General features: G+C 45.2%; 1 protein-coding gene across 3 annotated transcripts in view; it reads left to right on the top strand.

Moving 5' to 3' along the window:
- The window catches only part of BTBD9 (BTB domain containing 9), a 610,564-nt gene that overhangs the window by 61,481 nt on the left and 523,048 nt on the right, over positions 1–26,035 (top strand). The window lies entirely within an intron of this gene.

Raw genomic sequence — 26,035 nt, 5'->3', positions numbered from 1 at the left:
CCCTAGTGACCCTGATTCTCTCTCCACCAGAGGCTAATTCTGCAGCCTGTACAGTATCCTCAGCCTTGGCTGACCTGAGCAGCCAGGCCAGCTTGTATGAGATAGAAACAGGCCAGTATTTCCAGGCTTTGAGGTTAGAGGCAAAACTAAAGCTATAACTTGATAGGCAAGCACTTAATGAGCAGTAAATCCATCTTCTTGGTCCTAGGAACAGAACCAGTCCCCCAGCCTTTGGTCTGATGTCAGCAATATCCCTCAATATCATAAATTTCACCAAATAAATAAATTGCACTGCCCTGCCACTTACCCTTTGTTTCTCTCCCAGTTCAGTTAGCATTTTTGCCTGCATTAATGAGCTGAGTATTTTCTGCCAATAAAAATGTGTAACAGGGCCTGTCTTCAGCACTGTTTATTGACTGGAGTCAGCAGGTAACTACTGCGGGTGCCCTGGGAGAAGCTTCAATTATCACGTCACGTTCTGTCAATCACAATCTTCTGCAGGGCCTTCCCTCGTTGCAACCTTTCATTATTGGAACTCCAGTAGGACTGGACGCTTTGGGCCTGATGTACAAAAGGAGTTTCCCCATTTTGTGTGTTTGGGGAAAACTGCAGATACCTAGGCCCCTTTTCTGATTGATACCTGCCTTGTTTTACTTTCAGCACTGGCTCAGTAACTGTACTGGGAGTGTCCGTTTTGAGTTAGCTTGTGAAGGAGCAGTGCTATGGACTTGTCTGTTGTGTTCACCTTACTAGTTCATTTGGAAAAGGTTGATATGATCTGGTAAATTCTCTCTGTACCCTTTCCTCAGATAGCAAAAGGGGATGATCTTAGAATAATTAGTATATTCTTTATTGTTAGTTATAGCAAATATGTATGTGTGCTTTTTATGGAATCCTCTTTCAACTAATTTTAAATAAATCAAATTTTAATACATAAGACAGAGGCAGAGACAGAATTTCTTCTTATATTCCTCATTATATAGGGAGGGGCACAATCCCTGGTCATCCTAGGTTTCCGTACATGGTAACAAGTTAGCCAATTAACTATATCCATATCCTTTGACATCGCTGCATTGCACTAATATTGATTGGAAATTAGTATCTCACAATTATTCACTTTATGATACCATCTAACAGATGCAGGTTCGCATAGCAATAACCTTCCTAGACCTTGGGCAGACAACTACCCTATTGATAACACAGCACAGCAGAATTATTGTGGTGGTTGCTTTTTCCAGTCTGGCCTGCCTGCCTCCCTGCTTCTTTTCGCATGGCTCATAATGAAGGCTTTGCAATAAGTGTCTTGTTCTGTAACAGTACATTCTGTACTCTGTGTAGTTTTCTAATGAAATTGTTTTTGTTAGCTGCAGCTAATGAAGAGCTGAGGAAATCTTGCTAAACTCTCTTGCCTTTGTGTTTCACTAGCAGTTGCTCTGAAGAAACACAGGGGAGGCAGAAGCTTGTTCTTGCTGTCTCTGATGATGGGAAAAGCTGCAGAAACACATTTCTTCTCAGCTGGGTGGGTTGTGCAGAATCTGGGATTAATGAGCTGAGCAGATGTGCTGTGAAGTCTTGCAGGAGGTACTTATAAGCTGTACCATGGGTTCCTTTCTTGCACTGTGACTTATACCAAGTGCACATTTAAAGGACAAGCTGCATCTTATCGAGTTAATGGAGGAGGGCAGTTTTAGCACTACCCCCAGAGTTTACAGGCACACAGGGTACTTTGTGCCTGCATGGAGCTCCCTGTGGCGGCTTCCTCTGGAAATGTGGGCAGTAGGCACACTGCGGGTACTGAAGGAGGAGTAAAGGACATGCCAGAAAGTCCATATGCAATGACTGAGGAGTCCATATTCAAAGACATTTAGCTGGATAGCTTGCAAGTTATCCAGCTAAATATCAGCCTATCTGGCTAGATTTTAGCCGGGTGAGTCATTATCCATCTGAAACCTAGCTGGATAAAAAAAAAAGAGGTATTCTGGGACAGGCCTAAGTTTTATCCTGCTGATTTAGCCGATTTTCAGAGGAATTCTGGCTAAGTTAGCTGGATACATTTAGGCCTGTCTCAAAGCAGGGCTAACATTATCCAGTCTCGTGGCCGATTTAAGTGCAGTATGGGCTTGTAACCTGATTTTCAACATTTTACAAATGTCCCTGGTGGACCCAAGCACCACCAATCCTCTTCAGAAACGTAAAACTATGTGTTGGAGTCTGCAGATCATTCCCGCACTCTCCCACTGGTTCTATACAAAATGGTCCTAAGTGCTGCTTCCTTCCCTTCCCCACCCGGTACCTTGAAGAATGGAGCTCTTCTGTTGGGATCACAGTTCTCTAGCGTGATCCCAGCCACTTTCAGTGTCCCTGTGAGAGCAATGCTGTATTTATAGTGATAAAACGAGCTAGGCTGTAAAGATAAGCTACCAGCGTGGCTAGGCACAGACCCACGAAATGTCCCTGTGAGAGCAATGCTGTATTTATAGTGATAAAACGAGCTAGGCTGTAAGGATAAGCTACCAGCGTGGCTAGGCACAGACCCACGAAATGTCCCAGTGAGAGCAATGCTGTATTTATAGTGATAAAACGTGCTAGGCTGTAAGGGTAAGCTGCCAGCGTTGTTATGCACAGACCCACGAAATGTCCCAGTGAGAGCAATGCTGTATTTATAGTGATAAAATGAGCTAGGCTGTAAGGATAAGCTACCAGCATGGCTAGGCACAGACCCACGAAATGTCCCAGTGAGAGCAATGCTGTATTTATAGTGATAAAACGTGCTAGGCTGTAAGGGTAAGCTACCAGCGTTGTTATGCACAGACTCACGAAATGTCCCAGTGAGAGCAATGCTGTATTTATAGTGATAAAACGTGCTAGGCTGTAAGGGTAAGCTACCAGCGTTATGCACAGACCCACGAAATGTCCCACTGAGCGCAATGCTGTATTTATAGTGATAAAACGTGCTAGGCTGTAAGGGTAAGCTACCAGCGTTGTTATGCACAGACCCACGAAATGTCCCACTGAGCGCAATGCTGTATTTATAGTGATAAAACGTGCTAGGCTGTAAGGATAAGCTACCAGCGTTGTTATGCACAGACCCACGAAATGTCCCAGTGAGAGCAATGCTGTATTTATAGTGATAAAACGTGCTAGGCTGTAAGGGTAAGCTACCAGCGTTGTTATGCACAGACCCACGAAATGTCCCACTGAGCGCAATGCTGTATTTATAGTGATAAAACGTGCTAGGCTGTAAGGGTAAGCTACCAGCGTTGTTATGCACAGACCCACGAAATGTCCCACTGAGCGCAATGCTGTATTTATAGTGATAAAACGTGCTAGGCTGTAAGGGTAAGCTACCAGCGTTGTTATGCACAGACCCACGAAATGTCCCACTGAGCGCAATGTTGTATTTATAGTGATAAAACGAGCTAGGCTGTAAGGGTAAGCTACCAGCATGGCTATGCACAGACCCACGAAATGTCCCACTGAGCGCAATGCTGTATTTATAGTGATAAAACGAGCTAGGCTGTAAGGGTAAGCTACCAGCGTTGTTATGCACAGACCCACGAAATGTCCCAGTGAGAGCAATGCTGTATTTATAGTGATAAAACGTGCTAGGCTGTAAGGGTAAGCTACCAGCGTGGCTTGGCACAGACCCACGAAATGTCCCAGTGAGAGCAATGCTGTATTTATAGTGATAAAACGAGCTAGGCTGTAAGGGTAAGCTACCAGCGTTGTTATGCACAGACCCACGAAATGTCCCAGTGAGAGCAATGCTGTATTTATAGTGATAAAATGTGCTAGGCTGTAAGGGTAAGCTACCAGCGTTGTTATGCACAGACCCACGAAATGTCCCAGTGAGAGCAATGCTGTATTTATAGTGATAAAACGTGCTAGGCTGTAAGGGTAAGCTACCAGCGTGGCTAGGCACAGACCCACGAAATGTCCCAGTGAGAGCAATGCTGTATTTATAGTGATAAAACGAGCTAGGCTGTAAGGGTAAGCTACCAGCGTTGTTATGCACAGACCCACGAAATGTCCCAGTGAGAGCAATGCTGTATTTATAGTGATAAAACGAGCTAGGCTGTAAGGGTAAGCTACCAGCGTTGTTATGCACAGACCCACGAAATGTCCCAGTGAGAGCAATGCTGTATTTATAGTGATAAAATGTGCTAGGCTGTAAGGGTAAGCTACCAGCGTTGTTATGCACAGACCCACGAAATGTCCCACTGAGCACAATGCTGTATTTATAGTGATAAAATGTGCTAGGCTGTAAGGGTAAGCTACCAGCGTTGTTATGCACAGACCCACGAAATGTCCCAGTGAGAGCAATGCTGTATTTATAGTGATAAAATGTGCTAGGCTGTAAGGGTAAGCTACCAGCGTGGCTAGGCACAGACCCACGAAATGTCCCAGTGAGAGCAATGCTGTATTTATAGTGATAAAACGTGCTAGGCTGTAAGGGTAAGCTACCAGCGTTGTTATGCACAGACCCACGAAATGTCCCAGTGAGAGCAATGCTGTATTTATAGTGATAAAACGTGCTAGGCTGTAAGGGTAAGCTACCAGCGTTGTTATGCACAGACCCACGAAATGTCCCAGTGAGAGAAATGCTGTATTTATAGTGATAAAACGAGCTAGGCTGTAAGGATAAGTTACCAGCGTTGTTATGCACAGACCCACGAAATGTCCCAGTGAGAGCAATGCTGTATTTATAGTGATAAAACGAGCTAGGCTGTAAGGGTAAGCTACCAGCATGGCTAGGCACAGACCCACGAAATGTCCCACTGAGCGCAATGCTGTATTTATAGTGATAAAATGTGCTAGGCTGTAAGGGTAAGCTACCAGCGTTGTTATGCACAGACCCACGAAATGTCCCAGTGAGAGCAATGCTGTATTTATAGTGATAAAATGTGCTAGGCTGTAAGGGTAAGCTACTAGCGGTCCAAGAGAAGCTTGCAGACCTACCCTGCATTGGCGAGAACCTGTTTGGGGACAAGGTAAGAGATGCTGTGGCTCAGTTGAAGGATCACCAGGAGACTCTCCCCATCTCTCAGCCAGTACTTTGGACCCTCCTTCCTCCTCCAGGAAATCCTCGCATCAGGGTGGCAGGAGATCCTTCTATCGCCAAAGGAAATATTACCCTTCGGCCTTGCGTGCCTGTACACTGCAAGTGGGTTCTAGGGGTCACTTTAGACAGCAACTGACCTACAGACCTCAGCCGACACCCCAGCAAAACCCTGCTATGGGGTTTTGACTGGCTGAGAGGGAGCATAAGCCCTGTGGCCGTATCCTTGACATTAGGGCCCCCGGTTGGGGGTTGGTTATGGTCCTTTCAGGACCACTGACCAGTGGGTCCTGTCCATCATTCATCAAGGATATTGGTTGAACTTTCTGGGTGTCCCCGCGGACTCTTTCCCCCCCCCCCCCCCCCCCTGCCTGTTGTGGACTCACATCAGGAAATTCTCTAGATGGAGCTCTCATCCCTTTTAATGGCTGGAGCTGTCAGTTAGGGCAGGGATTCTACTCCCGATATTTCCTGAATCCAAAGAGAACAGGGGGCTCAGCCCCATTTTGGATCTCAGAGCCTTGAACAAATATCCTCAAAGAGAAAAGTTCAAGATGGTCTCACTGGGCACTTTGATTCCCCTCCTGCAAAGAGGGGACTGGCTTTGCTCCCTCGACCTCAGATGGATACACCCACATCAAGATCTTCCCTGGTCACAGGTAATATCTACGGTTCCTCATTGGCGACCGCCACTTCCAGTACAGAGTGTTGCCGTTCAGCCTAGCTTTGGCCCCACGGGTCTTCACGAAATGCCTGGCAGTAGTGGGTGCGCACCTCCTTCGACTGGGGGTGCACGTGTTCCCACTACTTGGACAATTGGCTGGTCAAGAGTACCACCTGGGAGGAGGCGCTTCACTCGCTATGCTTGACCATTCGGGTGCTAGAGTCCCTTGGGTTTATCATCAACTACCCGAAGTCCCATCTGACCCAGTCACCTCAGTTGGACTTTATCGGTGCCTGCCTGGACACGTCCCAGGCCTTTCTTCCTCACAGTCGAGCACTTGCTCTGGCGTCTCTGACGAGTCTAGTCCACTGAAGCCGACAGGTGTCTGCCCTACTTCTGCTTCTCTTGCTGGGTCACATGGCCGCATCTAACCATGTTACCCCTTTGGCCCACTTACATATGCGGAGGACTTAGCGGACCCTTTGATCACAGTGGCAGCAAGCCACCCAGGACCTCAGTGTGCACATTCACATCCTGTAGAGGTCTACATCTGGGATCCCCCAGAGGCGGAAGATGCAATCCGCCACTACTTGATCCAGGGACCACACATGGGGTTGGAACGCTCGCTCGACTCAGCTGGTCTGCCATCACATTCTCTGCCTTGGCCAGGTATATGGCCCTGAGCAACATGCCCTGGGACTGACCCCAGGACCAAATCTGGACAGCCTCCTGACACAGGACTTCACTGTCATGGTGAGAAAGTCTGCCCAATCTGGAGCAGGGGATTACTTTTCAGCCCCCCCACCCCCAACCCAGGTTGTGCTTAACATGGATGCTTCTACCTTGGTTGGGTTGCGCATGTGGACGACCTCCGCACACAAGGTCTGTAGTCTGCTCAGGAAACTCAATGCTAGATCAATTTCCTGGAGCTTCAGGTGATCAGGTGCACACTCTGGGTGTTCTGGGATCGCTTGTCCAACTAGGCAGTCCTAGTACAGACCAACAACCAAGTGGTGATGTGATACATCAACAAGCAGGGAGGTACAGGATTGTTCCTTCTGTGTCAGGAGGCTGTCTAGATTTGGTCCTGGGGTCAGTCCCAGGGCATGTTGCACCGGGCCATATACCTGGCTAAGGCAGAGAATGTGATGGCAGACCGGCTGAGTCGAGCGAGCGTTCCAACCCCATGTGTGGTCCCTGGATCAAGTAGTGGCGGATTGCATCTTCCGCCTCTGGGGGATCCCGAATGTAGACCTCTTCACCTCCCCCCTACAACAACAAGGTGAGCCACTTCTGGTCCCTGTACAGGAGGGACGGAAAACCAGCCTTGGACACCTTTGCCTGCCATTGGGGCAAGGGCCTTCTGTACACGTATCCTCTGTTTCCTCTGGTGATGAAGACTCTCCTGAAGCTCTGGCAGGATGGGGCGACCATGATTCTCATTGCCCCTTGTTGGCTGTGACAGGTCTGGTTCTCGCTCCTAAGGGACTGCTCTGTTGGAGAACCAATCAGTCTCGCAGGATCAGGACAGGCTGCCATCACAACCTCAGGGCGTTGTCTCTGACAGCCTGGATTTTGAAAGGCTAGTCTTGCAGCTCCTTGACCTATCTGACAGCATGTCTCGGGTCCTTATAGCTTCCAGGAAACGTTCCACCAGGAAATCTTATAACCTGAAGTGGAAGAGGTTTTCCCTCTGGTGTGAGTCATGGCTTGGATACGTTCTCTTGACTCACTTTGAGGTTGCTTGACTACTTACTGCAACTTTCGGATGCTGGGCTGAAGACCAACTCGGTCAGAGTACACCTGAGTGCTATCTGGGCCTACCACCAAGGTGATGATGGATCGCCTGTCTCCGTGCAGCCCATATTGGGCCGGTTCATGTGAGACTTGTTTCAGCTGAAGCCTCCCCTGCAGCCTCCTATTGTGTTCTGGGACTTCAATGTGGTGTTGGCTTGGCTCATGAAAGCACCTTTTGAGCCACTGTGTGTTTATGACCTTAGGTATCTGACCTGGAAGGTCATATTTTTGGTCACGTCAGCGTGCAGGGTCATTGAGCTTCAGGCCTTAGTGTTGTATCTACCCTACTTGAAGTTCTTTCATGATAGGGTGCGAACATAGAACCACCCTAATTTCCTGCCTAAGGTGGTGATAGCAGAACACAGGCAGTCTATGCAGCTCTTCATCTCTTTTGACAAGGATAGATTGGGAGTTGCGGTTACCAAGCAAAACTCTGTCAAACTGATTAGCAGATTCTATTTCCTTCCGCTATGCATAGGCGGGCCTTCCGCTTGGAGGCCATGTCAAGGCTCACTTTGTCAGAGCCATGGCGACTTCGGTGTCCACTTGCGAGTGGTTCCCATAGCAAGGCTGCTACTTGGAGTTCTCTTCATACGTTCGCTACCCACTACTATTTGGACAGGGATGGCCGACACAACAGCAGCTTCGGCCAATCCGTTCTGTGAAATCACTTTCAGCTGTAAAAACCCAATTCTTCCTTTTTTTGGGTTCAGGCTGTTCTCCACAGCACTGCAGTTGTGCCTGTTGGCACTAGGTTAGGTGCCTGTGGGTTTAATAAAATTCGGGAGCAGCCTGTAGCTACATATTTACCCATGTGTGAGGACTACCATCCTGCTTATCCTAGGAGAAAGCAGAGTTGCTTACCTGTAACAGGTGTTCTTCTAGGACAGTAGGATATTAATCCTCATAAAATCCTCCTGCCTTCCCTGGCAGTTGGGTTTCTCCTATGTTCTTTATTTTTTCATAATTCTATGTTACGAGACTGAAGGGGGACCCCACATGGATAGTGGCATGCTGGGCATGTTCAGTGTGCCAGTACAAAAGTTTTCAATGCCGGGCTCCATCTGATGATGTCACCCATGTGTGAGGACTAACATCCTGCTGTCCTAGGAGAACACCTGTTACAGGTATACAATTCTGCTTTTCCTGCCCTTGCCTTGGCAGCCCCTCAAACAGTACTTTTAAATTTGAAAAAAGGATGACTATTTGGATGAGTATGGAAATGCCCAAAGCCTAGAAACCCACGGTCAGAGGCTTAAAGTCTGAATCTCTGGGTGCTGGATGTCCATCACTGCTACTCACTCTGTCTGCTGTCGCTGTTTGGACCTGGACCATGACTCCTCAAACAGCTACAATTATGGCTGAATGTCCCCAAGTCGCAGCAATATCATGCCTGGAAGATGGAGGCCCTGAAGAAGGTGCTGGTGGGTAAGAGCCCGAAATATCTATGTGAGGCTAACCAGCAGATCTGCTCCTCGTCTAGGAACGAGCCATAATTGAACTCTTGGCATAGGACATGGAGATGAGTATATTCCCCGTCTCGTTCCCTTAAGAATGAAAAAGCTCTTATCCCCCCTTCCTTCCATGAGGCCAGTTCCCTGATCCATCTCAGGTCAAGGGTTGAGTGTGGTGCTGAAGCCCATGGCTCAGAGAAGAGCCCCTAAATGATGAGGGGATCCCCTTTGAGGCTATCCCCCAGCCGAAGAAAAGCAGTAATGTCTGCATAGGCCTCTGCTGGAGCAAGTCTGTCCTTGATGCAGAAGATAGCATCATCAGCACAGGTCCCATAAATCCTTTATGATGCAGAAGATTCCCATAATGCCATGCCATTTATTTTACCCAGACCTCTGGCCATGTCATTGACAGAGTTTGCATTCAAGGACACAGCACAACAAAGCAAGGCGCCATCAGTTGTGTTGGAGTCTTGCTATGGTGCAGAAGGAGATGCTGCCTGTACAAAGGAGTATTGTCAACACAGCCAGTGCCACAGCAGATGCAGCCCAGAGGGCTCACAATCTAAGTTTGTAACTGAGGTAATGGAGGGTAAAGTGACTTGCCCAATGTTACAAGGAGCGGCAGTGGGATTTGAACCCTGGTTCATAACCCGCTGATCTGTCCAAATTACTCCTTAGTTTTCTAAGCAGTCCTTAATATGAACTAATCTGAGTTTCCATGGGCCAGTAGACTATATAGTGCACTGTTATGCAATGGCTGACTTGCAGATTATAGACACTATCAAGGCTCATCAAGTGAGAGTCTGTTGACTTCAGTGGCTCATCTCAGGGCCATTTTCATTTGAAGACATTTGCAAAATTGGTACTTGGTTTTCTGTTCCCATCTTCACGTCCCACTATTTTGTGGACAGCATGTCCTAAGGAAACAGTAACTTTGGACAAGCAAGTCTGTGTAACCTGTTCACTCAGTAGTCCGCTCTCCACTCATTGGGGTTAGGTTGTCTTTAAGTATTTGCTCTGCAATACACCCCTCAGCTTGGGACTCCTGATGTGTTACGGTGAGTTCATGCCTGCTTACTGATAGAGAAGGCAAGTTTGCTTACCTGTAAATAGAGTTCTCCATAGACAACAGGATGAATTAGCCTCCTGGAAGAGACTCTGTTGGTCATGAGGCAGAAAGATTAATAAACATAGAGAGAGGCTTATTTAACATACCTGAGTATATATCTAAGAGAGAACAATATTTTTACCTAGCTTCTTCCTTCCCTTCCCCCCAATAATTATAGCTCTTCATCCAACCTCTAAATTACATATCAACAGTAGTTATTCACCTTACTTTACCAACTATTTCTATGTAAGCCATCTTTTTAATAAAGAGATTAGAATAAGGACAAAGGAGCCAGGACCTAAATTACTGATGGCGTGAGACTCCTAGAGTTCATATTGGCTGCATCAGGACTTAGGTCTGAGAGTCATTGCCATAGCCCCACGTGTGCTTCCGTCTTATTCCTTATTCTGCATGAAAGATTTTACAGTACCCAACCACATTTCATCTTGTACCAAAATCTATCGTTTCCTCATAGACCATTCACATCTCTCTCCTAACATTGGCTTTTCTGGTGCTTGTGCAGTCTCCTGTATACAGACTCTGTTACCTGCTGGAAAGTCCTCACTTTCTAATCTAAAGAACATTACTCATTGAGGGGAAAATGTATTCCCTGCCAGGGTATCGTTTCCTCCCTTAGCACATGCAAACCCTGCTGTTTCAACTTACTCATTTTGGAATTCTTCCTTCTTTCTGTCGAGGGAGATATTACATTGTACTTTTCACAGACTTCCAGCAGAATGAATGCACTCAGGAGGGGGACAGAGGAGCATCTTCAGCGATGAGTTATTCCTTTCTCTCTCTAGTCATTTTTCCTTGAAGGACCTTGGCTGGCATCTGACCTGTTGCAGTGTCTAAAGCTTTTGTTATTTTGGTTTTTAAAGCCTCTAGTGACTGCAGTGAAAACTCTGCTGGTCTTACCAGCATGCAGAAGGCAGTGCAGCCACTAGGTGTCAGTGAAGGCGCATGTTTGCATCCAGTCTCTGATAAGAAACCATAGGTTTTGTGGTTTTTGGAAGCCATTACAAGTTCTTATCTATTATTTATGTAGGAGTTATGTCAGCTTTTTGCTAAACCCTTTTATACTACTTTGAATTAAAAAAAAAAAAATTACCTTGTGACTTATAAGATCTTTCTGGTTTTAACTGAGTGAATTAATGCTTGATTTAACTTTGGAGTGATGTCTTTGGTCCCAGAACTCCTACCTGTATGGTATCAGCTGTGGACCGAATTCTGTATATTGGCTTTGTGTATTAGATTTAGTAACCTGCTCAGAGCACTGTGTTGTAGTTTCTGTGCTCAGGTGCTAGGTCGACAGGCAGAAAATCTTTCAAAGCTCATCCTTTTCTAGAAGCACTTGCATCTTGTACGGTAACACTGCTTTAACCTTTGATGTGCTACAGAGAATGTAAGGGCTGCATAGTTACCCCAGTGACTTTTAACCTGAAGAGAGGACAAGGTAAGGTGCTAGTCCTGGTGCCCAGCAGGCCTTTATCATAAGATCTTTTCCTGCACCATGCACAAAGGCTCCTAGTCTAAAAGCAAAAGCAGTTATTTCACCACAGAGCCCGCTACCAATGGGACTGCAGACTTTAGAAATTGGAATTAAAAATATATATACATCACAAAACCAATCATGCTGATTTTTCTGAAAACATGAATGAAATTTATGCTTTCAAGAGATTGAGAGACTAACCAATATTGTAATTTTTTTTAAACATTACTTGGGCTGATATTCAAATGGCAGGTAGCCGGATAAGTCACTTACCTGGTTATCTAGCTTGCCAGCTAACTTGTGGGTGGGCAGTGGGTGGATCGGGGCGGCACTACTTAGCTGGATAACTTATCTGGCTGAGGAGTGATATTGGGATTTAGCCACGTAAGTTATGCTGCTAAGCCTAGACCTGCTATTGAGCACATCTAGACTTAGCCGCATAATACTTATCCGGCTAAGTCCTATTTGTATGTGGATATTATCCTTGTAACTTAGCTGGATAAGTGGCCTCTCAATATCTACCCCACTAGATATTGTTGGAGCTATCGTACTGCATAGTTATTAATGTCATATGCTATTTGTTAGCAATAAGGAGGCAGAACTAACTGACAACCCATCTGTCTTAAAACAACTAAGTTGGTAATACTGTGTAGCCAACATCTTTGACTTACATTGCAGGATATCTGCTCTTAGTTGCACATGTTCCATCCAGGGCTGCAAATGCTGCTTTTTTTTTTGTGATTTCTCTTGATGTTAATGTGTTTTATTGGTTATATTTATTTTTATTTTTTTATTTTTAATTTTTATATACCGGAATTCCTGTATACAATACAAATCAGTCCGGTTTACATGGAACGAAAAGATAGCCCTGGTCTGGGAAGTCAGATCAGGGTTTTTTTTTACAAAGAACATTGAACAATAACATATAATACATTCATAATATAAAGAACATTATATAAAGAACATTATATAAAGAAGAGTGATAAGGCCTGGAAGTTTTCAGGTATTTGATTTCCTGGGCTTATGTTAGTTTTAAATCTGTAAAATATTGTCTTAGTCTGGATAAATTAAGGTGCTGAATAATGTGAAATTTTCATAAAACAAACCTAAAATCTCTCTACACATTTCAAAGACTGCTTCATGGGAACAAACTGAAGTATGTCCATATTAGCTTAGATACAGGAAAGGGATACATGTATTTTTAATAAAAAGATCCATATAGTATCTAACAAAACAAAAGCCACTTTGTAAAATGGGTTTCTCAGGAAATTCATACTTAAAATAAAAACCTCACTATAAAATTCTGGTCATTGCAGTCATGAGAGTGGAGGGTTGCATATATGAATTGGAAATCTACTCCTCCTTCGGTTTTGCAGCGCCTCCATCCAGCAGGAGCGAAGCAGAAGGTATCCGGCAGACTGACCTGCCTTTCAGCCTCATTTGGAATAGCTGTGCCAGGGACACAGTTAGCCTTAACATAAAATTGAGTCTCATGTCTCTGAGCATAAGGTGTTTGGAACCATTTTACAGGAGTAATAGCATCTAATGACTTTATGACTGAGAGAGAGCCAACAGTTGTCATCAGAAACATTTACTTTAGTTGTAGTCGTATGTTTTTGGAGTTATTATAATATTAACCCAGCTTAAGGGTTTGGTTTTTTTAAAATTACAAGTTAAAAAAAAAAAAAAGCATTACCGCACCCCACTGAATTTAGCATAGACTGCAAAAACAATGCCTGGCGATCGATTTATTTTACATTTATAGTTTTTTTTCCTTTCCAGAAAGTACTAATATTGCCACTTCAGACCCCACCCCCCAGCATCCTCTCTCGTGACACACATGATTTAGCGTAGTCACGCTGCCGCCTCCTCCTTTCCCAACACTACTAGATGATTAGGAACCTTCATTTTCGGTTTTTATTTTTTAAATATTTCCAGGGAATTTATCAGAGTTTATTATGTCAAGAACGAAAATAGAAGAAGATCAGTGGAAAATTTGACGTCTTATTTTCTGGGTAATTATCAGAGTTTATTTCAGTGGACAAGACAGGACAATAAAATAACATTAAGCAGATTCTCCCATTCCTGCCTAGCACGTCCCTTTCTCTCCCCCCATATTCATCCTCACTAGTGGTGGCTCCAGGCTTCTCCCACGCTCTGCAGCGCTGCACTTCAGGTTTTGTGCGGGGATCCTGCTGGGAAATCTTGTGATGGGCAGGGCCTGCTTCAAGTGCTGTAACTCTTTGGCAGTCTGGAGGGAGGGGGATGTGGGACTTGACATTTTACCTCAGCAGTGCTGGAGGCACAGGACGTGAAGCTCTGCAGGTGCTTTGGCCCACAGTGGCTTCCAGCAATTGCTGGAGGCCTTGAGACATTGCATCTGCAGCTCTGGAGCTGCTCTCTAATCAGCTTAAAATTAGGGTGAAAATCGGTTTAATCTGATTGTTTTTTTTTTTTTTTGTTGTTTTTTTTTAAAAATCCAGGAATTTGTGGGTAAAACGGGTTGAACCTGAAAATGAAGGACCCTACATATGATGAACGATACCCTCCTCTCGTCTGACACTGCTTATTTTATTTATATTCTGCTTTTCTGCACTTCAAAGCAGATTTTATTCAGGTACTGCAGGTATTTTCCTATCCCCAGAGGGTTTACAACAGAGAACCTAAGAACCTGCCATACTGGGTCAGACCAAGGGTCCATCAAGCCCAGCATCCTGTTTCCAACAGTGGCCAAACCAGGCCATAAGAACCTGGCAAGTACCCAAAAACTAAGTCTATTCCATGTAACCATTGCTAATGGCAGTGGCTATTCTCTAAGTGAACTTAATAGCAGGTAATGGACTTCTCCTCCAAGAACTTATCCAATCCTTTTTTAAACCCAGCTATACTAACTGCACTAACCACATCCTCTGGCAACAAATTCCAGAGTTTAATTGTGCGTTGAGTAAAAATGTTTTTGTGCTGGGGCCACATTACAAATTATCAACCGCAACGCGTGCCAGGGAAGTGGGGGCCCCCCTTGGAGTGTCCCCCCCAGCACTTGCTGTAGGCATTCAGTCTCCAGCAGGCTTAAACGCCATCATTTTAGCACCCAAGGAGCCCCTGCACTCATGGATCCCCGCCTCTAAGCAAATCAGCAAGACCTTCAACCCAAGAGGTACAAGGCACGTTCCTGGCTAGCAGACGACTTCACCTCGGTCACAAATGCAGAACACAGACAGACTCTGACCAAATAAGAATAAAAAGGCCCAAAATGTATAAAACAGGAAGGTGGAGGGAAAAAAAAACTAAACTGCAAAGCACTACAAGTCGGTGCAGTAATGCAGAAATAGAAATATCACCAGTCCTCATAAAAGAAAATCAAGAAATATAAAACCAGGCATGATATACTAATAAAAATATTTCAAAACCAATATAATAATTAAGAATAAGGATAAAAAAGGTTAAACATTTCCCAAAAATCTGTTAAATATTTCAAAACAGCAGACATATCAAACATCCAGTAATTAAAACTAATAAGGATAATATCCTACTCTCTCCATATGAACAATTTCCAGTCACCCTGAGATTGTAGTGCATTAGTGGGGGAACGACACTTTCTCCTCTCTCTCATGCATACATATAGATATATCTATATGTGTATATGCATACATACCCATCCTCTTTTCTCACTACCTTTCCCACTCACCCTCTTCCCTTCCCTCTGTCATTTACCATTCTCTCCACCTTTCCTTTCATTCAGGCTCCCTCCCTTCTCTCTGTCAGGCTCCCCCCTTCCCTTTGCTCCTCTGTTACTCCTGTCCTTACCCCCTTACCGCCAGCATTATCGGTCGTCTTCCTGCCTGCTGGGTGCTCCAAGGCCGCCGGTATTGCCAGCTTTGGGCTCATCACCGTGCAGGACCTGTTCTGGTTGGTGGGGGTTGGGAGCCGGGCCAGCACGACTCTCCACATGCCCCTCTTCTTTCGGCTGGTGGGGAGGTGGGAGCGCACCGTGGTCCTCTTCCTGCCTGACGCATGGCACGGGCTGCACAGAATGTAATGTTTTTTACAGATAGGCGGGCCAAACAAAACATGGCGAGGGGCCGGATTGGGGCCCGCGGGCCATAGTTTGCCCACTCCTGGTTTACAATCTAATGGGCCTGATTTTATAAAGCATTTACATGCTTAAGACCGGGTTTTACATGCGTAAATGCACTTTACCCGTGTAAGTGGGCTTTTGAAAATTGCTACAGTATATGCATTGGATTGTCCATAGGATTTTCAAGTGTAAGTGCACTTTATGAGTAAATGGCTTTTTAAAATTGCTATGATAGTAACTGCCTTTAAAATGACCTCCTAGGTTTGCACCTGAGGATAAAGAGACTTGCTAAAGATCCCAAGGAGGAGCAGCAGTGGGATTGGCCCCTGCTTTACCCACTGCTTGTTTTTGATTGCCCCAGGAGCCCTATTTATGCTACTGGTTGTAGCTCTCCTCTTCCCTGTCTGTCAGCACTGAGAGTTGTAGGCCTGTTCCCCACCTCCTGTGGCTGCAGGGTGCCTGTTGATGCCCCGCACGCGTTCCTTGGGACTTTGCTGATGAGGGGCCAGGCGTCCTGCTCCATCTCAGCTGGCACCCCACCTCTCTCCTGATGCTGCCGTTTGCAGCCAGCCTGCCACATCTCTTTCCTGCTGCACTGGGCCTCTGCTGCCATTGTTCCTATGCTCCCATCCTGCCCCAGTTACCAGCCGGCCCACAGGAGACGAGAGCCACTGGTTTTGGAAGGGAGGCAGCGGTATCGGGCCAGAGCAGATCAGTGGGCGAGAGAGGAGATTGGAGGGGAAGAGGGAGGAGAGACTGGGAAGAGATCAAATGAGAGGTGGGAGATGACAAAAATAGAATAGGGAAGGGAGACAGGGGAAGAAGGAGATAATCTGTGAAAGGGGAAAAGACAAAGAAGAGTCTAGAAAGGAAATTGATAAATTCCATATTATTTTGCCTATTTCAGAAAACTGAAATGGAGAAACGAAGGGCCAGTGGAAAAAAGCAAAAGATAATCCGACACAATTGGAAAGTTGGGGGAATTTTTGTTTAACTTTAAAGAAATATTTTTTAAAAATCTTCAGTAAAAAATCGGCAATTATAGGCATAGATAACTGCAAATCAGACGCAAATGTGCCACAGGATCCCAGAGGTCCTTTGAGTATGATAGTACCCTGTATTTGTTAAGGCTGCGTGTCGGGACACACTAGCGTGTCACAAAGTCCCGGGAGGTGCGTCGCAGAGCCAGCAGAAGGCTGCTCTTTCCTCGTCAGTCTGGGCAGGAGTTGGCTGACTTCTCTTTTATTGGGTAGGACAGGAAGCTGCTCTTGCTTCCTTCTCCTCTTCCTGGCCCAGCGGGAGGTTGTTCCCTCCTCCTTCACTTAGATCAGAGCACGATATCACCAACTCCTGTTCATATGGGCCCGGCAGGACACCAACTTTATCTTCCTCTGCCTGGCCTGGCAGTGAGGCTGCTGATGCTCTCTTCACCCCATGGGGCCTGGATGTGAAAGCAGGAGCATAAGGGAGAGAGGTGCTCTGTAGATCCACTGCTGCTGCTCCCTCCTCATCTTCCTCTCCTCAATGTTTCTGATAAAGAGGGAGGGAGACTCTGGATTGGACTGAAGTCTTTCCTGCTGACTGGGAGCCAGGAGGAGGGGGAAATGTGCTGGGCAGGAAGGCCTTGGGAGATAGGGAGTCAGGAGTCTGCTGGGAAGGAAGGGGTGGGGAGAGAGGATGTTGGGATTGCTGGGTAGGGAGAGGTGGAGGAGGGAGGGGTTGGGGGCTGCTGAGCAGGGAAAAGAGATGGAAGTGGAGAAAATGGAGGCGTGGGGCTGCTGGGTTGGGGGAGCAGGGAGTGGTAGATATTGAGCAGGAAGGGGTAAGAGGTGAGTAGGGAAGGGCACAAAGAGTTGATCAGGGGAGAGAGGGAGCACGGGGAAGAGGATGAGGGGTGGGGGGTGGAGGGGGGGGGTGTCATGAATGTGGACAGGGGTATGAGAATGTGAAGGGACGATTGAGTGGTTGGGAGACGTGAGGGGTGCCTGGGTAAGGGCCACACTATGCCAGTTTTGAGAATCTGCATTTCTTCTCTCTTTGAACTTTGCTTAGTGGAGGAGGAAATATATTTCTGTTTCTAGTTCTGCATGCAGAAGGTGGTCTTGTTTCCACATTTGTAATTTGTGCTATTTTATCCTATATTGGGTGAAGGCAGGTCTGTCTGTGACTGAGATGAGTACTTTACTAGAGGTCTGTATCAGCCTCAATATGATCTTGCACTGGGGATGAGCTGCTGCCTTTTCATGGGCAGGGCCATTGCGGTTTCATTTCTTGCAGTTAGTGCTGCTGAGGTTTGATAGACGTACAGAGTGGGCTTTGTTTGTATTATTTTACAATGCACCTGGTAGCAGAGGGAGCTTGTGATGCTGTTATTGGGATGAGATCAGAATATCTCTTTTGTATGATGAGTTGTACAGGGAAATGTCTTAGTTCTGCTCTGCACCCATTGTTAGGAAGCGGGGGGCTCCTGTGGATGCAGAGCATGTGCTTATATTAAGGTCCATGATGGTCACGTGTTCAGTGTGTCACGCATGTCAGCATCATCTCTCAGGTGAGTCCTGACAGAAAAAAGGTTGAGAAGCACTGTGTTAAGGTATTAACAGAACTTGACTGAAAGCTGTTCCTGCGGTAACTAAACTGTCACTCGGTGAAGAGATGAGAGGTGCTGTACTTTTGGGCTGCATTCTCATCACAGAACCAGGCAGTTACTTGACTATAATAGCGTTTTACCCCAATTAACTAACATTTTTAGGAACACAATAACCATTTTATATAAAAGATAGCATTGCGCTGCATGGGGAAGGCCCTGGGTTGTGTGTTGTCTTCTGCTCCCAGCTTGGCTGGTGATGCTGCGGAGGCAGTGTTCACAGCCCCTAGGGAGGAGGCAGGCCCCGAGTGTCAGTCAGAGCCCATGATTGCAGAGTTCCAGCTTGTGCACGGCTCCTGGCCCAGGACGGTCACTGCCCTGGCCAGATTAGGTATGTTGGGGGCTGGCCGTGAAGGTGACAATGCCAGCCCTTCTTCCAAATGGGGAGGAGGAAAAACAGCTAGAGCCAAACTAAAAGATAATTAGCAGGACTGATCCATATTAGCACAATATAAATTGCTGGGAATTTGAGGAATATGTGCTAAAAAGCAAAACAGTTTCAAGCAATTTGGATGGAAAGCAAAATTGAATAATTCTGGTTGCCCAGACTTGTCATAAATGTCTTTTAGTAGCACTTGTCATTTGAATGGACAATTACAGATTTAGAGTTGCTCTCCTGCCCTGTTTACTGACTGGCGTATGGAAGATTGAGTGTGAAGCTGTCTAGAATAAGAGGTGAGGGCCTCGTGACTTAACAAGCACATGTTAAAAAGAATGTAATCAAACCCTGCGCTGTGATTCAGCATTTTAGCGCCCTGGACAGGCCATCCACTCTCACCCAGAGTCCCATGCTTGTCTCCCACTATCTGATCCCCGCCCTCCTTTCCCTTAAAGGTACAAACTTTAGAGCCGGATTTTCTAAGGTCACAGACCTTAGAGAATCCGGCGGTAACAGGGGGCGGGCCGGCGAAAACCGGCAGCTGTTGCACCACTGCCGAATAACTGCACCTTTTATGGTGTAGTTATTCGGAGCGAAACTGGCAGCGATGATGGTCCTTACCTTTTGCCGCCAGCGATCTCTCCGCAGCGTCGGCCCCAGTCCCGCCCCGATTCCTTCTCTTCTGGGGCCAACTCCGCCCCGAACGCCCTATCGCGTATGAAAGCTTTTGAAAATGACCCCCTTAGATTGTAATCCCTCTGGGGATAGGGAAATACCTCCAGTACCTGAATGTAATCCACTTTGAAGCGCTGAATAAAGTGTGAAAAGCAGAATATAAATCTAAATAAATAAGTGAATCTGGATGGTAGAAGGAGAGCAGAACTCTTCCTGGCTTCTTATCCGCTGCAGGTCCGTGCTTGTATTTCAGTCCTTTTTCTGCCCCCAAAGACTCTTAAGGCCTGGGCGAGTGTTGCTGTCATACAATCTTAGTTCTGTCCCTGCTGCGAGTGGATGGCTTCTTGTACGTGATTTATAATTAGAGGTTATAAAGTAGTGTGGAAAAGAGCTGCTGCAAATGCGGGCCTGCGGGAGCTAAACACCAGGACATTGGAGATATCTGGCCTGACTTTGGCAGTGCATATTTCATCTCTGTCCCCAGCATTGTTTTTCTGGGTTAATATTTATTTTCCCTGTAAGATTAGAATTTCATGAGCTCTGATTATTCTTTTCCATGGTACAGGTCACACGTACATATGAATGTGTTTGGTGGGGGATCTTTGCATTTCATTTACAATTTGCATCAAATTTATGGTCACAAACTGTAAACTTATTAGAATATAGCAGCGTGTTTAATTCTGCTTCAGCCTCTGAAAGCAACTTGATATGGACCCAAAAAGAACAGCAGCTCTTAAGCATCTCTAAAGTGTAATGCCCAACAGCATTGCTAGTATCTTTAATGCAAAAGAGAAATTTGCGAGTAATCCTTAAGAGTGCACCATACAGCATTTCACTCTGTAGGAAAACAATCCTTTAGAGCTGAATTTTCAGCAGAAGCACCCTAGCCAGCCACAATGTGTCCCTGTAGATTTCGGGCTGCTTTTTTGTGTGCTGTGGCTAAATATAGATGCAAATCATCACTTTACCGGGCTAAGGCCATTCCCCGACTCTGTGAATGCCTCCGGAGTAGCTGCTCAGGCCCATTCGTTTTTTCAAGGGTCCAATCTAGTTGCCTAACTCTGAAAGTTAGGTGGCCAGACACTCTGGAAACTGATCCCTTAACTTTTAAAACTGGGACTTAAAAATGTAAAAGCATGTTCTTTGCTATTCTTCTGCACTCTTATGGACATTGGGACTTTGCATGCATTACAGGGACCAACCAGAGAATAGTGTGTAGTATTGGTGTCTCTCGTGCCAACTAACTGCCTTCAGAGGTTCAGGAGAGTGAGAATGAAAAACAAGGCAGCATCATAGTGGTATATTTTTTAATTTGTGCCGGGACAATACATAACATTTTTTAAATTATATTTTTGGCCTGCAGGTTTCCTCCTACCTCTTTGGGCTTCCAGCTCAATCAGAACCAACTTCTATTGAGCTTTCATGAGCAAGTACATAGGGTTTGATGTGTATTTTTATCACCTCCCTACGTCTAGCCCAGGCGGTGCAGTAGTGGTCCTTGGCCTGGGGTCTCAGACTTGGACACATGCACCCTAAATCTGGCCTGTAAGTGTCTCTGAGTGATGGCTGAGACTCTTCCATTGCCATCCCAGCCATCCTGGGGAATGGAAGACCTTACCTAGGAATCAAACCTAGGTAAGGTCTTCCATTCCCCAGGATGGCACCTTACAAGTTCATGGCCGCAGTGCATGAACTTGTAAGGTGCCAACCATTGCCTAGAAAGCAGAGCTGTTTAAATCCAGGAAATCTGCAAAGGAAGCATTGGAAAAGGGAAGGTTGTCAGTATTTCTCAGTGCTCTGGTGTGTTCTGGTTTGTAGATATCTAACATTATTCTATAAGGTGTGCATGCTTTTCTTTGCTTCTAAAAGTAATATAATGGCTTTCATTTCTGTATCATGGTATGCTTGGGGACCTTTGCTTTCGGTTTTTTTTTATTTTTATTTTCCTGGGACTTTCAGTGTGTTTGTTATAACCAACAAAAACTGGAGAAAGATCAGTGGGAAAAAAATGAAAACGAAGGTCCCTAAGTATGCTACACTGAAATTCTACTGTAAGGGCAAATTTAATAATGAGACACCCTGCTTTCTGCGCGTGTGAAAATTCATATCCAATATGCAAGGCTGAAAAGCTCATGATGCCAATTCCTACTTTGATCTGCAGAATCCAAACTGCTGAAAAGTGTCAGCTGATGGACTTTTTTTCTCTGGTTAGCACCACTAAATGTAATAGGTTTTTGTATTTCAAAATGAATAAATGCAAAGTTACTTAATAGGGATATTGGTTTCCTTGCCCATTACCAAGCATAGGGCCAGATGTACTAAAAGGTTTTGTCTATGGAAAAATGCTTAGTATAACTGGCCCATACTCTTCCTGTGCTTGTAAATTCTGCCATTTATCTCCCTCAGTTTTCTTATCCCTCTGCAAAAAGATCACCAATCCTTCTTCATCTCTTTATATTACTACTTTTGACTAAGATCCAAGCGCACACTCTTGAACTCTGAGCTAAGAATTGTCCGTTCTTGGCCTTTTGACCTAGTGGATTGTATGTTCACTTTTTGGCTAAGATGATAGTGCAGTTGGTTCTTACAAAAGTGGGCTTATGCTGGCTCTCATTGCTTAACACTTCATTCTCTTTTATTGAGAAGTGATTAATTAGATATGCATACTTCAGACTTCTTATAAATATTCATTATGAATATTCAGACATCATTGCCCAGAAGGCTTTGCAGAGGCTTACCTACAGTTTATGAAGGTTTCCTTTTTGGTAGATCTCCTTATCTATTGATGACTCAAGGTCATGGCTGCCATTGGAAACACCGTACCTCAATGCAGAGCCCCAGTGCTGAAGAACATGGTTTATCTATTTGTGAAAGAAGTCAATGGATCCCACCCTATCTTGCTGCGAGATTTCTTTTGAAGTAGTTAATCTTAGATCTATTTTTTGTTCTGAGACTGTCTGTGCAGAGCTTCCTTTTGTTTCAACCAGAATCTTTCAGAGGTAGTAATCTATACTGCAGACAAGGAAGTCCGAAGCCCCATTTTTATTTTTGAAGGTAGACTCCCTTTTTGAAGTGAGAAGATACAAGACTTACCATCAACCTCTAGAGTCCCAACATTCTTGGGAAGGATTTATTTATTTATGTATTCATTCATTCATTTATTTATTTATTTAAAGAGTCTTCTATACCGATATTAGTCGAAACATCACATCGGTTTACATCGAACTATAGGAAGGAAATTACAAAAAACAGGGGAGAGGGTAGGGGGTACAAAGAACCAATAGGAAAGCAAGACGGCATAGGAACAAGTGAACTATCGAGCCTTAAGGACAAAATCAGAGTCAAAATCAGAACAATATAACATCACAGTTCAAGAGTCATCAAGGATTTTGGGGGAAGGCTTGTTTGAAAAGCCAAGTCTTGTTGGGCTCTGAATTTTATGATGCATGGTTCTAGTCTGAGGTGGGTCAGGAGTGAGTTCTAGTGCATGGGTCCAGCAATGGAGAGCGCCCAGTCACTCGTAGATGTGAGGTGTGCTTTCTCTAGGGGAGGGCACATGGAGGGACCCTTTGTTTGTGGTCCTCATGGGTCGATTCGGGCATGCGAATTGGAGGGGGTCGACGAGCCAGTTGGAATTATGTGAATATATGACTTTATGGATAATGGTCAGGGATTTATAGAGGATACGGGAGGGAATGGGGAGCCAATGTAGGTCCTTAAGGATCGGGGAGATATGGTCATATTTGTGAGCGTTGGAGAGGGTTCTGGCTACAGCGTTCTGCAGCATTTGGAGGGGCTTTATGGAGGAGTAGGGTAAACCAAGAAAGAGGGAGTTACAGTAATCCATCTTGGTCGCAAGTGTAGCCTGGATAACCGTACGGAAGTCACTGACATGACTTCCTCAGCTCATTTTGTAAGACTACCAAAGAGCCAGAAAGGGTGAAGGACCTGCCTGCAAGGCATCAGACCTAGTGAATGGGTAATCTGTCTGCCTAAGGTCAGACCCAAATGCACAAGATAGACTCCCAATGAGATTATCTCTAGGAGGATTCCTGTACTGGCCAGGCCAATTCTAGGCCTCTAGGAGATGTGGACTCCTTGGATACCAGGCAAAAGATTACCAGAACAAAATCTGTAAGAATTACATGAAACCAAGACATGAAGCAAAGACTACAAAGAAGTTACTATGCATAGCCTCCAGGGGGCACCTCCTCCAGAAGGAAAACTTATGCACTCACACTGCAACATAAGCCAGGATGACAGAAATGGGACCTTTCCTCCAGGGTCCTACACTGATGATGAAGTCAGAAATGGACTTGTTTTTGCACCCCAGAAAATTGGCAAGAAGACACCTGTAGCATCCCTAAATACAATTGCAAAGAACACCACCACCAAAACTCCCATAAGGCCAGACAATGGCCAGAAAAAAAATACTTAGGACCAAGAAAAGGGTTCTAGTGAGGAACCTCCTACCTAAGCAATCAGGAAACATACAAGAGAAATCTCTGGGCTCACAATGTGCTCACAATGACTGAGATGGAAACCACAGAGATGACCATCACCACTGCAGCAGATGATCCTCTGGAAACTGCGTCGAAGCAGATGATGATGCAAGAGGACTAGCTAGCACAATCTCAGCCACCCATGACAGCTAACGGTGAGGCATTTACCCTCTAAACTGGCTTTTTATTTCCTGTTAAAGGGCTTATTTTTATGGTACTTTTTATTGTTTGAGTATTTTGTAAAGAGGACCACAAGACAAACAGTAAATTGTCATCCAAAAAGAGATAGCAAATAATAAAGTGGAGACGATGAGCGGTATACACACTGGTAACCGATCATGCATGAGTAGTATAGCGCTAGAAGTTCAAGGATCCTTGTCAGAAATAAACCAGAAAGTCCATTAAAAGTGTAGTCAAAGCATTTCCAACTCTTATTCAAAAGTACGGTAGATTTCGGTCCCCCCGACACAGGCCCTGTCTTGCCACAGGGACTGCATCGGGAGGGACAGATGCCCAACAATATACTTTGGGTTATCGCGTCTTAACGACTGCCTCGGATGAACCCTTCGCTTTCAGTGCTGTTGACAGGTTTTTTTGTGTCCCGGCACCCATGCCCATAAAATGTTGTGCAATGGACACGTTTACATTTTACGATCTGGTCTCTGTGATTAGAGACCCTACTACCCGGACATTTTGCAATCTATCTTTCTTTGCAGTCTAGGCATTTCCTTCGCATGTGCTGCAAAGTCATCTCTGCAGGATGCTTTCCCTGATGCTGTGCAATTAGTATATTGTTGGGCACCTGTCCCTCCCGATGCCGCCCTTGTGGCAAAACACAGTCTGTGTCGGGGGAGACCGAAATCTACCGTACTTTTGAATAAAAGTTGGAAATGCTTTGACTACACCTTTAATGGACTTTTTGGTTTATTTCTGACCAGGATCCTTGAACTTCTAGCGCTATCCAAAAAGAGATAACTGGCATATAAGCTTAACTATTTATGAAGTATGAATGGAATTCAGCCACTCAGATCACTCGGCCACCTTTGGTTGCGTCGTGCTGTTGCTGTGTGCAGTGGTCTCTTCTACCACAAGGAGTCAGAGAGGTTTAACAAATGCAAAACTTCTAAAGTAACCACAGACGTGAAATGATTAGGTCCTTCATAAGAAGATTCTGAAGATTTCTATTACACAGGCAAATCTGAATTACTGCCAGAGGTATTCTTCATTTGCTTTTGCAAAGCTCAAATGCTGGTTGATTTAGATTTTCAAAACTGATTAGCATTTTTGGCCTTGTGCATCAGTTTGGTTAGAATTTCAGCTTGTTGTAAGCCAGAACTGATTTGTGCAAATTGCTCTCTTAATTAAGTTAATTTAATTTGTGCAGATTGTAGGTTCAAGAGAAAACTGGATATTGTGTGCCGTTAGCAGTATCTCAGAGGTACTCTGGATGTTGATTATTTTTCATTTTTCCTAAAAGAACGTTTGTATGTGACGTTCCTGAGGTGACAACAATTGGAGTAGTGCTCTGCATGCACTCACACACACAGTCATCCAGTTTCTCCATATGAGCTATGAATTCACAGATGACATCTCCTATACAGCATGAACCATGGCAAAATGTCCTCCTCACGTTTGGTGGTATTGTAGCCTCATTACTCATTGCCGTTGGTTTATGCCAGAGTGTCTTTGAAGCCTTGCAGTTAGGTGACGAGTTACCACTGAAAACTGGTGAACAAACACTTTTTTTGTGCTCATCATTGGTGACACCTTTCAAACACAGGAGCAGCCAGAGATTCAGGGGGAAAACAAACAATGACACATTTAAGCATCCAGAGTGAGTACTGCTGCTGACCTGGGAATGAGTGAAATGTTTGGTTTTTTTTAAGGCTTCTCTCCCCACCCTGCACACCCTACACACACACACACACACACACACACACACACACACACACACACACACACACACCCTACACACACCACAACACAACACACACCTTGATCAGTGGTAATTGTATTTTAAAACCGTACCAGGTCGGGCCCAGCAGCCTCCACCTGCCATTCCAGCTGCAGCAGGGCGAAGGGAGTGATCTACCGCAGACTCCAGGTCTGTGGCTTGCTAATGTTTGGGCTTTTGGCATTGTTTTGTTTAGTTTTTTTTTGTTAGATGTAGTAACAGAGCA

This window comes from Rhinatrema bivittatum, chromosome 3 (assembly GCF_901001135.1).
Source record: "Rhinatrema bivittatum chromosome 3, aRhiBiv1.1, whole genome shotgun sequence".
NCBI lineage: Eukaryota > Metazoa > Chordata > Amphibia > Gymnophiona > Rhinatrematidae > Rhinatrema > Rhinatrema bivittatum.
Note: the sequence above shows the minus strand (reverse complement) of the source record. Positions and strands in the feature narration are given on the sequence as shown.